Here is a 13391-nt window from a genome sequence, read left to right on the forward strand (position 1 = left end):
ATCTTCAGTTGAAAGAAGGAGAACACTGGAGATGACAGATGCTGTGTGGATTTGAAATTAAGTAGATGCAATATTAATATGGGCTTTCCTTGTTGGAACATGATGTTGTTATAAAGTTGGAGGCAGATACCAATCAGTTCAGAGAAAGAGGGGCTTAGAGTTGTGAATAGTTGTTCAATGTTCACTTTTAGAGTTAAGGAATAAACTGATATTATTTATCCTTAAAGAGTGAAATTTGGGATTTGTCACTCGTACTTTAACAGCTTACGAGGCCACTTGAGCGTTTCTGGCTGTTTGGTTTAATTCGCGGAAGGGTTCATCGCCATGATGTAATACTACACGTGGAACATTGTGTTTAGTTCTGGTCGCTTTGTCATAGAAAATGAGTGGAAGCTATAGAGAGGGTGCAGAGGAGTTCCTGCAGTGAAATAGAAATATTGACACACAGCACACAGAGCAAGTGAAATATTGAGAATGTCACCTCAAGAAAGAAGTAAATACTGGCAGATTCTCCATATCTGTATAAACATCAGTGTGTCAGTGTGTGTATAGTATGTATGTATTGATTATAGTGTATCTGTGTGTGCATATGCATCAGTGTATCAGTATGTATCTCTGTATGTCTGTATTAGTATCTGTGTGACTGCATCAATTTCTGTGTGTGTGTGTGTCTGTGTATCTATAGTCATTACTGTGTGTCTTTCCGTGTCTTTATTCGTCACTGTGTGTACCTGCGTGTCTCTGTTTGTATCCGTGTGCATAGCGGATATGTCAGCCTCTGTGGTGTTTAAAATGAAGCAATGCCCACTCGGTTAGCCTTCACACTCTACTACGTCGACGGCATTCCTGGTGAAGTGCTCCGGCCCAAAACATTGATTTTCCTGCTCCTCGGAAGCTGCCTGACCTGGGTGCTTTTCCAGCACCACACTCTGGACTCTGATCTCCAGCATCTGCAGACGTAACTTTCTCACATCAGAGTTTCAGTCTGGGAGGGAGACAGCTCACAGCACCATCCAAACTGACAGCACCGTCACCACACACACGCGCACACACATATATGCAGGTATAGGGAGGATCGTAATTGTACTGAGGACCCTCAGAGTGGAGAATGCTCATGTAGAGTAATGTCTGCGCTCCCACTACAACCTGGAAGTGATTTGTCTTTGAAGATTATTCACAGATTGTACACAATAAATAGTATTTCCACTGCAACTGCATCCAATCAAGGTCGACTGAAACATTTGTAAGGTGATGTAATGCGTTTATTGCACGTTCTTTAACTTGAAATCTTTTGTAATGCACTCTTACAAATTATAAGTGAGAAAGGATTGAAAAGTTCTGAAACTGACCCGGTGATGTTGGTAATATCTCTCGAATAATATCACTAGGCATCAGCCGAAACTGTTCTGTGCTTAAAAAGGGGTTATTTGAAAACCCAAGCAGCCGTGCAATCTGAGAGGTTCACAGAATTTGATGTCCACTGAGAGAGAAAAAAATCTGACATTGTGCAGGGGAGGCCAGCAGAGGGTGGCATTGTATGGATCTACACTTAACATTGACAGACAGTAGAGATGGAGGAAGGGGGAGGGTGTTGGTGTTAATTTCAGTGGATTTATCCCAAAAACTACAAAGACCACGTTGAACAGAGATGCAGATAGAGATACACACAAACATACATAGATACATTGAATACAAAACACATATAGATACAGGTATGAACACTTACACACGAACACGTGCACTCCTGCGCACAGAAAATGTAGTTTACTTACGATAAGAGATAAATACGTTTTTCATTAATAAGGGAATCATTTGATCAGTTGGCGAAGGCAAAAGAATGCGGCTGAGAAACATATCACCCCTGATCAAACGGCACAGCAGATCCGATTGGCTAAATGGCTTAATTCTGCTCCATATTCCTATTTTCTGAAATGATTCATTTTGGAAGATCGAATTCAAATGCAGATTACAGGGTCAAAGGTAGCATTCTTGGCCGTGTGGAGGAAGAGACGGATCATAGGGTTCAGGTCCGGAGGTACCTCCAAGTTGCCATTCAAGTTGATAGGGGTGTTAAGATGAGTATGGTGAGTTGGTTTTCGTTAACAGGGAGATTGTGTTTAAGAGCCGCATGATTATGCTGTAGCTCTATAAAACCCTGGTTAGACCACACATGACGTATTGTGTTGAGTTCTGGTCGCCCCATTACGGAAAGAAATTGGAAGCTTTCCAGAGGGTGCAGACATGATTTACTAGGCTGTTGTCTGTGCAGGAGGGCATGTCTTATGGAGAATTTCCAAGGGAGCTAGGCTTTTATCATTGGAGCGAAGAAGGATGAGAGCTACATAATATAGGTGTGCAAGATGATGAGGCATAGATAGAGTGGACAACTGGAGACTTTTTAGCGGGGTGGAAATGGCTATCATGCAGGAAACATAATTTTAAAGTGATTGGAGGAAGGATGGAGGAGATCTCAGAGACAGTTTTTTTTTCTACAGATAGTGGTAGGTGAGTGGAATGCACAGCCAGCGGTGGTAGTAGAATCAGATACATTAGGGACATTCAAGCAACGCTTGGATAGACACATGAGTGATATTAAAATGAAGGGTATGAAGTTTAGTTTAGTCTTAGACGAGGATAAAAGATTGGCACAACATCGCATTCTTAAGGGCTGTGCTGTGCTGCACTGTTCTATGTTCCAATTTCCTACAATCTTGTGAGCTTATGGTATCTGGAGTTCATCTAACCTCATTTGATTGTCAGTTGTTAAACAAAATGTGGACAGGTTTGAGTTTTGAATGGCCCATATCTGTTTCTAATTGTTGTGTCCCTGTGTCAAAAGATTGGTGATTGGCTAGAGGGGGATACATTTTAAGAATAAGGGCATTCCTATTTCTGACTGAGACAGGGATGTTCCTTTCTCTTTAGGGTTGTGTGATCTGTCATGTTCCCACGCCCAAGCAGCAGTGAAGACTGGGTTTCTAAAAACATTCAAAATTGAGTTTCATAGATCATTAATGAACAAAAGAATCCACGTTTATTGGGAAAAGACAGGAAAGGGATGTTTCGTTACAATCACATCAACAATGCACATTCTAAATAGAGTAGCAGGCGCGAAGGGCTGAATGGCCACCTGCTGTTCCTAACCCAGGTCTTGTTCTCTCTCTCAAACTCTCGATTCTGTTACAGAGGGAGAGGAAGATCCAATTCAGCCCGTCAGCAATGAGAGACGAGGAGAACGTTTTGCCCTTTAAGGATTTACAAAGGAATTGATAAAGTCATTCAGCCATTTGAGTACATTACAAAACACATGAGGAGGCCATCCAACCTTTCTGAGCTGCTACTCATGAACAGGGAACCCTGAGTATCTATCAGGAAATAGACAGTAGTGATTGATGTTTGTTTTCAAACATCTTTACCGTGGTGGAGTTCCTTAGAGATGAGTGCAAGATCAACAACTATTTCGAACCTGTCAATGATTTGGATGTGGGGACTGATTGGATTGGAGCTCAATTAGCTTAGCCACCAAGGTATTCTTTCAATAAAATGTCAAGTGGAGGTAGAGAGTCTGTAATGGGGTAGAGACAGGGGAGGTTACTGTGTAAACCTACAACAGAAACAGTATAACCTGGGCTCATGAAGTATATGCTGTGACAAAAGGGTAAAACAACAGTAAACAACTTAAAAGGAGAGAGATCACAAAACTCAGTGGTACAAAGGGATTTGTGCATCTTGGTACATGCATCACACAAAGTTATTATGCAGATGTGGTAAGTGGTTAGGAAAGTATATGGAATGATTCTATTCCATGCAAAGGCTATCAGGATATTTTACTGCATCTGTACAGGGGCTTTCTGAGGCCACATCTGATGTATTGCGTGTAGTGATGATTCACTAAACTGAAAAATAAATATACTCAATTGATTCTGAAGCTTTGTCAAGAAGGCCTTATTCTGTCTTACAGTTCAGAAACAGACCTTTCAGTTCACCTTGACCATGACGACCTGGTGTCCTCAATTAATCTCGTCCCATTTGCCAGCACTTGGCCCATAACCCTTCCTATTCAAGCATCCATTCAAATGGTTTTTAAATGTTGTAGTTTTCCCAGCCACCAATACTTCCTTTGGCAGCTCATTCCATATACTCCGAGAAAATATTACCACTTTTATTTCTTTTAAATCTTTCCCCCTTTACCTTCAAACTATGTGCTCTCGTTTTGGACTCCCTAAACCTCAGAAAATCTCCTTGGCTATTCACCATTTCCATGCCCCTCATGATTTTATAAATCTCTACAAGGCTAGAGCACTTCAGGTTTGAGAATGAGATATTTGCGTACTGAACCATATAAGATCTTGAGGAGAGTGCATCAGGTGCTTGGCTGATGGACATTTCCTCTGGTGTGGGAAACTAGAACTAAGGGTTCAAATTTAAGAGAACAATGTATTCATTTTAACACAGATGGTCCAAAGGCATGAATTTATTGGACAAAATTATGAGGACACATACAAACGCATCTTCAAATAACAGCTTATAAATTGCTCCTACATGGAGCAGGGAACAAGGACGAATTTGTACAGTCCCAAGCATGTTCAACGAGGCTTCACATGGTCCAATTAGGTGTTCAGATAACATTAATGCATATTTCATATAAAAAGTGGAGACGATGCAACCTGCTAGAGAAGTCATGGCTTATTGTTTCCTTTGTTTCCTTGTTCCTTCTCACAGCAACGTATGAGAGGGGAAAACTCATCTTTAGCACTCGTGAAGGATTCTTGTTGAGGCTTCATTGGAATCTCCACACTGCCAGTCGCAAAGGGAATTCAGCTAAATCCAAATGTTCCAGGAAGGAATCCGATTGACAGCAGCTTGTGGGAACAGAATGACCTCAGATGCAGAATACAATTTAATATTTCCTTTTGTCTTGAATTTAACTTTTGCTACGAAAAGCTCTTTCAAACTGATATTCTGCAGAGTTGTTTTTCTGTTTGTGTTCATGCATGTGTATGTGTGTGACTGTGTACACCTGTGTATGTGACACTGTGAGTGTGGCAGTGTATGTGTATGTGCACGTTTCTGTGTATACAAACTGCGTCTCAGTATACATTGAAAGATAAATATTAAAGTACATATTTGTCCACACTGCTTTTCATGTACCTTTTCAACATAGGTTGAGTAAGTTTACTTTGGTAAATTACCTTTCCAAATTTAAGCTATCTACCTGACTTGTCCATAACAAAGAACCTGACCTAGTCTGAGGACTACATCATTGGTCATATCACCAACCTAGTCCTATTTAACATGTGTCATGACCAATGGAGGAGCTGAAGTAGAAAATAAAACAGAGACATCTCCATGCCCAGTCTGAACAGGGATGAGGTGAAATTCACAAAGGTCTGTTTGAGTGGGAATGGTCTTCCCCAGAAGTTTGTGGTGCTTGTGTGTTTGCAATTATTCAAAGCCATGCTACTACGATTTCGGATAGTAAAGGACAATGAACTACAGACAGGAAAATGAGGCTGAAGCCACAACCCGATCAGCCACAATCTTAGTGCCTGGTGGAGAAGGCTCAAAGTGTCTAATGACCAATCCTTCTCCTCTGTCCCATGTTCCTATGTTCCACTGAAACTCTCAAACCTGTAGGACAGGAACAGTCGGAGGCCATTTACACCAATAACCTGGTGCACAGAAACAGCGGAAACCATTCAGCCGATGAAGACTGTCACACACATTTTGACATGGCGTTGGAAAATATTCTTGGGAAAAGAAAGGGTAGGTGACGGAGTGAAACATCTCACTCCCTGATTGCAACATCCAATAACAGAATTGCCAGGAAAATAACTTCCCAATAACAGAATGACAGAACGTCAGATACACGAATAGGTCATTCAGCCCTTCTTGTCTTTTTATTCCCGTCAATATGATCATAGCTAATCTGCAAAATCCTTAACTGTTCTTTTATGCTCAATCCCTGCAGCCCTCAATATTCTGATGCCTCACATATCCATTGTGCCCCCTTCCAAACATCATAGTGATCTACCTTCCCTATCTCTCTGGAATACAGAAGTCCTGACAGTCACGACCCTCTGTGAGAAGGAAACGCCCCTCACAAACTCACTGTGACCTATTCACATGAATAATAGATATGAACACGCGATAAGAGTGACTGGCCCTGATATCAAGGCCGGATTTAACTGTGGATGGTATCAAGGAACCCGAACAGAACTGAATGCAATGGGAATGAATTGTAAACTCCCCACTGGTTAGATGCATTCAGAGGACAAGGGAAGATATTTGACGTTGGTGAGGATCAATCATTTCTGTCACAGGACATCTCAGGGCGCATCCTCAAGGTAGCTTCCTTCAGCTGCTTCAACGTCTTTCCCACATCATACGGTCAGAAGTGGGAGATGTACACTGAGGATTTTTAAGAATAATTTGCCATCTGTCCACTGCTGAAACAGTCCATGTCCATGTGCAGCAAGGCCTGTGTTGCTAAAGTGAAGGTAACATTCATGTCGCAGTCCAACTTGTCCCACAGTTAAATAAGAGGAGCTCAATCAGCACCTCAAGCTGGTTGCAACGAAATGTATTCAACCCACTGAAACTATTGGACAAGAACAGGGGTAGCCCATTCAGTCCCTCCTGCCGATTACACAAGGAGGGAAGGAGTCGAGACAGAACATCGAGGTGCTAAACAGGAGACAGGAGTTGCCAAATCAGGTCTTTGAGTCTCTTCCATGTGAACAGGAAGAGGCTATTCAGCCTGTCAAGTCAATTATACAGAAATAGGAAGATGTCATTGATGCCCCAACATGAGAGACAGTGAAGCAGAGACTACACAAATAAACTGCTCTATGTTGTTCCTCCTGGATCCATTATCAATGGGGCACGTGTAACTTTAACTTGGTTTACTGAAGGTGAGAAAAGAAGGTGGATGGTTCATGCCAAGTCTCAACTAAATAGCTTCTGTCTCCGAGAAGACAGACTGATGTTTTGATTGAGAATAGAAACTGGTGGGAATGGCTACCTCTTTCAGGAGTAAGGTATTGTGGCTGCTGACAGATTTGTAAACAGTGCAGGTTCGCACACCAATTGCATATTGACACTGTCAGAGTTCATTCAGAGCCTGGAGCTGCCTCTCAACCAACACTGGGGCTCCGTGCAGGTATTGGGAATCAAATATGGAAAAATTTAATGTTTCACATGATCACTGTCTTTGTCTTGACAATATGAGTGTTAGTTCCCAATCTTCAAGTTTAAATGTTACAGACTGTCATTCGCTCTCAGCGTCACGGATTAAACACACATTTTCCTCACACTTTCCTCACGGTACCATCATCCCAGTAATAAGTCTGGTGAAACTACTTTGCACTATTTCAGTTGCAACGAAATCATTCCTTATAAAGGAGAAAGAATCTGTACTCTGGCTTAAATACTGATCAAGCAACACTCGACAACTGCAGGAAGATGAATTTACTTCAACACTTGAATCATTTTGTAATGAAGGACAACATACCATTTACTGTCCTGATTATTTGCTGGCTTGTGTGAATTGTGTAAGTGATAACTGCAGTTCCTAATCTCTCATCTTCTATTGAATTCAAACCGAAAAGGACTGTATTTGTTGCTCACATTCAAATCATTTTTTTGCCTTGTGAGAGGCTGTGCTCCAAGCACTGATACATGTAATCCATATCAGCAATGGCCTTTAGTCCAGGGCAGGACCTTACTCTCAGTATTCTCCCAATTATCCAATTCTCAATCCATTTAGTATATTCACCTCTTACACAAGGACTCTAACGTTCTTCCTTACCCGTCAAAAGCCTCCTAAAAATCCAAATACACTGTTCCCATTGGTTGTCATTTGTCGATGTCACAATCAACATCCTCCACAAACACCAAGTGATTTATCAAAAACGATTTCCCTGTCTAAAATCTAGGCTGACTCCGCAAATCATATCATTATTCTCCAAAGATGTAGTTATTATGAATTACTAAAAAAAATCTAATATTTTCCCTCACATCTGAGATCGATGTATTCATCAATTGGTATTCTGTTTTCCCTCTCTCTCCTGTTTTAAATATTTGTGGCCACAGTAGTTACTTCTAAGTCTGCAGGATCCTTTCCATGATATAGAAAGCTTTGACATACTTTGTCCTCCCTCATAGAGTTAATGAATTGACAGTAAAGATCTAAGCCACAGACCCATCGTGTCTGTACCTGCTCCCGAAAGAACTACCCGGCAAACACAACTCTCCAGCCCTAACTCTGGAACCCTCGAAATTCATAACTCATTTAGTCCAGTTACTTACCAATATTCAATACAATGAGCTTTGTTTTTTTTTTTCCCAGTACTTTCTCTTTGATAATTCTAACTTCTTGCAGTTCCACATTTTCGCCAGTCACCCGAACATTTCGGGAAGATTTTCTATTCCTTCCTCTGTGGAGACAGAACCAACATATTCACCACACCGGACGGAGATGGCCTCTGTCACCTTGTGAGTACATGAGAGGATCGCACTCTGGCAAAATGGATGCTTCACCCACTCCTGTCTGGATAGTTTCAGAATCAAGACAGTTGATGGGCATTTTGAGTACTGTCCTCTCCCTGGTGTGAGACTACAGTTTGTGCGGATGGAGGTTTCACAGCTCTGTGACCTCATTGCTGAAATTAACTGGCTTCACACTTTGCAAATGGGAAAGGTATAACATTGTGAAATATTTGTGGAAATCTCAGAAAGGATAGTGCAGTGTCCTGCTCCTTCCTATGCAGTTTCTGCAGACCCAGACTCTCTCCAAAATTCAGTGCCCAAACCTTGTCCAGAGTGGGGCCACCAGACCCTCAGGTTTCCCTAAATCATTGCAGTAACTGATAACACAATCCCAAGGAAACAATCCAGAGAACCTCCACTCACTTTCCAGTGACGGGTACAAGTCAAATCTCTGGATACATGTCACACCCACTCAGAGTAAAGAAATGACATTTTCTCCTCAGTTTCTATTCCTGGCTGACAAACCATTGCAGCTCTGCACAGTCACTGTGAGCTGAAATATTACTGCTTCTGTTCTCCATGGAAATAGTTGACAATGTAACTGAACAATTTTCTGTACCTCAGTCACACTAACAGCAACACTACCATTACCAGTGTAGATGCTGGGGATCCGATGGTACAGTACTATTATCTCCAGACTATTAACCAAGGGGCCCAGCGAATGACTCTGACATGGACTTGAATCTGCCTCCTCAGATTGTGGAATTTGAATTCAATGTAGTATTTGGGTTAACAATCTAATGAAGATTGTCAATTGTCAAATAAAAACAAATACGTGGCCCACTTGTTTCCTTCGTGGAAGGAAATCCGTTATCTTCACGTGGTCAGGTCTACATGTGACATCAGACCCAAAACAATGTGATTGACTCTCAATTGCCCTTTGAAATGGCCAAGCCAGCCATTCAGTTATATCACTACAAGATCTCAAAGAAATGAATGCAGGTAGATCTAAGCACTGGCAGCCAACAGCATTTGGACTGCATTGGTTCAAGCAGGCAGCTCACCAACACCTTCTCATGGGCAACCCGGAAAGTGAAATATATACTGGCCCAGCCGGTAACAACCATGTTCCATTATTGAATAAAAGAAGATGACCACACTCAGGGAAGAGAGAGAGAGGGAACATACCTCGTTTTAAGCAAGGACTTGAATATATATCTACAAAGGCATGATACTCAGGAATATGGAAAGATTAAAAAAACAACGAGATTAATATCACATTTTATTTCCATCCCAGCTGATTATCAACAATTCCTTTCTATGATTATTTTTCTCCATCTCTCTATTTCTCCATATATTCACCTCACTCGACCAACAGAATTTAACTTTTTCCCAGCTGCTTTCAGATCTGATGCATGGTGAGTGGACCCCAAATGTTAACACTGTTTTTGTCTCAACAGAAACTGCCAAACCCGTTCCGTTTCCCCAGCACTTTGGGTCTTTTTGTTTCAGATCTTCAGTAGCTTTCTTTGTTTGATTTAATGTTTATTTTTGGTATTTCATGGATATCATCATCACTGCCAAGGGCAGCATTTGATGAGCATCACTTATTGCCCTTAATTGAGACCATTCCACAAGGCAGTACAGGACCAAGCACATTGTTGTTGGTCTGAACTCACTCTCAATCGAGACACAGTAACGATGTTAGATTTCTTTAGTAAAGTACATCAGTGAAACAGGTAGATTTTTAGAAAAAATGCTCCTTGTTTTATAGTTACAGTTTGTGCTTTTGTTTTTATTTAGGTTCTTATCCTTTGAATTTAAGTTCTGCGATCAGCTGTGGTAGGATTTGAAACAGTATTTTTAGTTCTTGTGGTTCTGTTCGCCGAGCTGGAAATTTTTGTTGCAAACGTTTCGTCCCCTGTCAAGGTGACATCCTCAGTGCTTGGGAGCCTCCTGTGAAGCGCTTCTGTGGTGTTTCCTCCGGCATTTATAGTGGCCTGTCCCTGCCGCGTCCGGTTGTCAGTTTCAGCTGTCCGCTGTAGTGGCCGGTATATTGGGTTCAGGTCAATGTGTTTGTTGATGGAGTTTGTGGATGAGTGCCATGCTTCGAGGAATTTCCTGGCTGTTCTTTGTTTCGCTTGCCCTATAATGGTAGTGTTGGCCCAGTCGAATTCATGTTGCTTGTCGTCTGCGTGTGTAGCTACAAAGGATAGCTGGTCGTGTGGTTTTGTGGCTAATTGATGTTCATGGATGCGGATCGTTAGCTGTCTTCCTGTTTGTCACATATAATTTTTTGTGCAGTCCTTGCATGGGATTTTGTACACCACATTAGTTTTGCTCATGCTGGGTATCGGGTCCTTCGTTCTGGTGAGTTGTTGTCTGAGGGTGGCTGTTGGTTTGTGTGCTGTTATAAGTTCTACTGGTCGCAGTAGTCTGGCTGTCAGTCCTGAAATGCTCCTGATGTATGGTAGTGTGGCTCGTCCTTTGGGTTGCGGCATGTCCTCGTTCCGTTGTCTTTCTCTGAGGCATCTGTTGTTGAAATTGCGCGGCTATCCGTTTTTGGCGAATACCTTGTACAGGTATTCCTCTTCCTCTTTTTGCAGTTCTGGTGTGCTGCAGTGTGTTGTGGCCCTTTTGAACAGTGCCTTGATGCAACTTCGTTTGTGAGTGTTGGGGTGGTTGCTCTCATAGTTCAGGACTTGGTCTGTGTGTGTGGATTTCCTGTTTCCCTTGGTGGTGAATTCTCCGTTTGGTGTTCTCTGTACCATCACGTCTAGGAATGGGAGTTGGTTATCCTTTTCTTCTTCTCTCGTGAATCGGATTCCTGTGAGTGTGGCGTTGATGATCTGGTGTGTTTTCTCTATTTCTGTGTTTTTAATGATTACAAAGGTGTCATCAACATATCTGACCCAGAGTTTGGGTTGAATTTGTGGTAAGACTGTTTGTTCTAACCTTTGCATTACTGCTTCTGCTATGAGTCCAGTGATTGGTGAGCCCATGGGTGTTCCATTGATTTGTTCGTATATCTGGTTGTTGAATGTGAAGTGTGTTGTTAGGCACAAGTCCAGTAGTTTAAGTATGCCGTCTTTGTTGATAGGTTCAACGTCCTGTTGTCTGTTCTGTATGTCCAGCAGGTTGGCTATTGTTTCTCTGGCTAGGGTTTTGTCAATAGAGGTGAACAGTGCCGTTACGTCGAATAAGACCATAGTTTCTTCCTTGTCCATGTGTATATTTCTGATGATGTCCAAGAATTCTTGTGTTGATTGTATCGATTGTCTGGATCCGCTGATCAGGTGTTTCAGTTTCTGTTGTAGTTTTTTAGCCAGTTTGCGTGATGGTGTCCCTGGTAGTGATACTATGGGTCTGAGTGGGATGTCTGGTTTGTGCACTTTAAGTAGTTCATAGAATCTGGGGATGTTGTTGCTTTCAGGTTTCATTCTTTGTAGGTCCGACCTCGTTATCTGTCCGTTCTTTTATAGATTTCTCAGTGTGTTATTTATCCTATTGGTGAGCTGTGGGGTGGCGTCAAACTCCCTCTTTTGGCAGGTGTTGGTATCTGCAAGTAGTTGTTGTGCTTTTTGGGTGTACTCTGCTTTGTACAGGATGACCGCCATCCTGCCTTTGTCTGCTGGTAGTATGATTATGTTCTTATCGTTTCTTAGTGATTTCAGTGCTTCTCTCTCCTTGGTGTTGAGGTTATGTATATGCCTTTTCCTTGTTATCCGGGTTACGATACTTTCCCTCATTGATTGATGTGTCTCTTCTGTCAGTCCATTGTTCCTGAGTGTGCATTCTAGTGCCGCGAGGAAATCTGCTGTCTTGGCGTCCCAGTGGTTGTAGTTGAGTCCCTTGGCCTGTATTGTTCTTTCCGTTTCTGTGAGCTGTCTGTGGGAAAAGTTTTTAACGCAGGTGTGTGTTGTGGTGTCCTCTTTGTTGTGTGTTAGTTTGGCCATTTTTTCTTTTAGTGCCTTTTTTTTGCGGTGTGAGGTCCTGTTCTGTCCTACGGTGACAGACCGTTCTATGGTCTGGGTCCATTCCTGATTAGTGGTTTTTGAAATTAACGACTTTTGGCGCGCAATTTCTTGTCTGTATTTGTGAAGTCTGTTGTGGAAGGATTCGATTTTTTCGGCATTCATACAGGAACCGGAGTTGTTCGTATGTAGTGCATCAAGACACTATTCAAAAGGGCCACAACGCACTGCAGCACACCAGAAATGCAAATAGAGGAAGAGGAATACCTGTACAAGGTATTCGCCAAAAACGGATACTCGCGCAATTCCATCAACAGATGCCTAAGTAAAAGACAACGGAAAGAGGACATGCCACATCCCAAAGGACTAGCCACACTACCATACATCAGGAGCATTTCAGAACCGACAGCCAGACTACTGCGACCAGTAGGACTTAAAACAGCACACAAACCAACAGCCACTCTCAGACAACAACTAATCAGAACGAAGGACCTGATACTCAGCATGAGCAAAACTAAAGTAGTGTACAAAATCCCATGCAAGGACTGCACTAAACACTATATAGGACAAACATGAAGACAGCTAACGATCCGCATCCATGAACATCAATTAGCCACAAAACCATACGACCAGCTATCCTTAGTAGCCACACACGCAGACAACAAGCAACATGAGTTCGACTGGGACAACACTACCATTATAGGGCAAGCCAAACAAAGAACAGCCAGGGAATTCCTAGAAGCATGGCACTCATCCATAAACTCCATCAACTAACACATTGACCTGGACCCATTATACCGGCCACTACCGCGGACAGCTGAAACTGACAACCGGAAGTGGCAGGGACAGGCCACTATAAATGCCGCAGGAGACACCACAGAAGCGCTGCACAGGAGGCTCCCAAGCACAGAGGATGTCACCTAGACA

At 42.3% G+C, this 13391-nt stretch overlaps 1 pseudogene; it reads right to left on the bottom strand.

Annotated features, from left to right (window-relative positions):
- Positions 1-264: 264 nt before the first annotated feature.
- LOC148135261 (uncharacterized) lies at positions 265-12446 on the bottom strand (annotated as a pseudogene).
- Positions 12447-13391: the final 945 nt, after the last annotated feature.

Source organism: Chiloscyllium plagiosum, unplaced genomic scaffold, assembly GCF_037043375.1.
Source record: "Chiloscyllium plagiosum isolate Xiang-an unplaced genomic scaffold, Cpla_swu_hap1 HiC_scaffold_50, whole genome shotgun sequence".
Classification (NCBI taxonomy): domain Eukaryota; kingdom Metazoa; phylum Chordata; class Chondrichthyes; order Orectolobiformes; family Hemiscylliidae; genus Chiloscyllium; species Chiloscyllium plagiosum.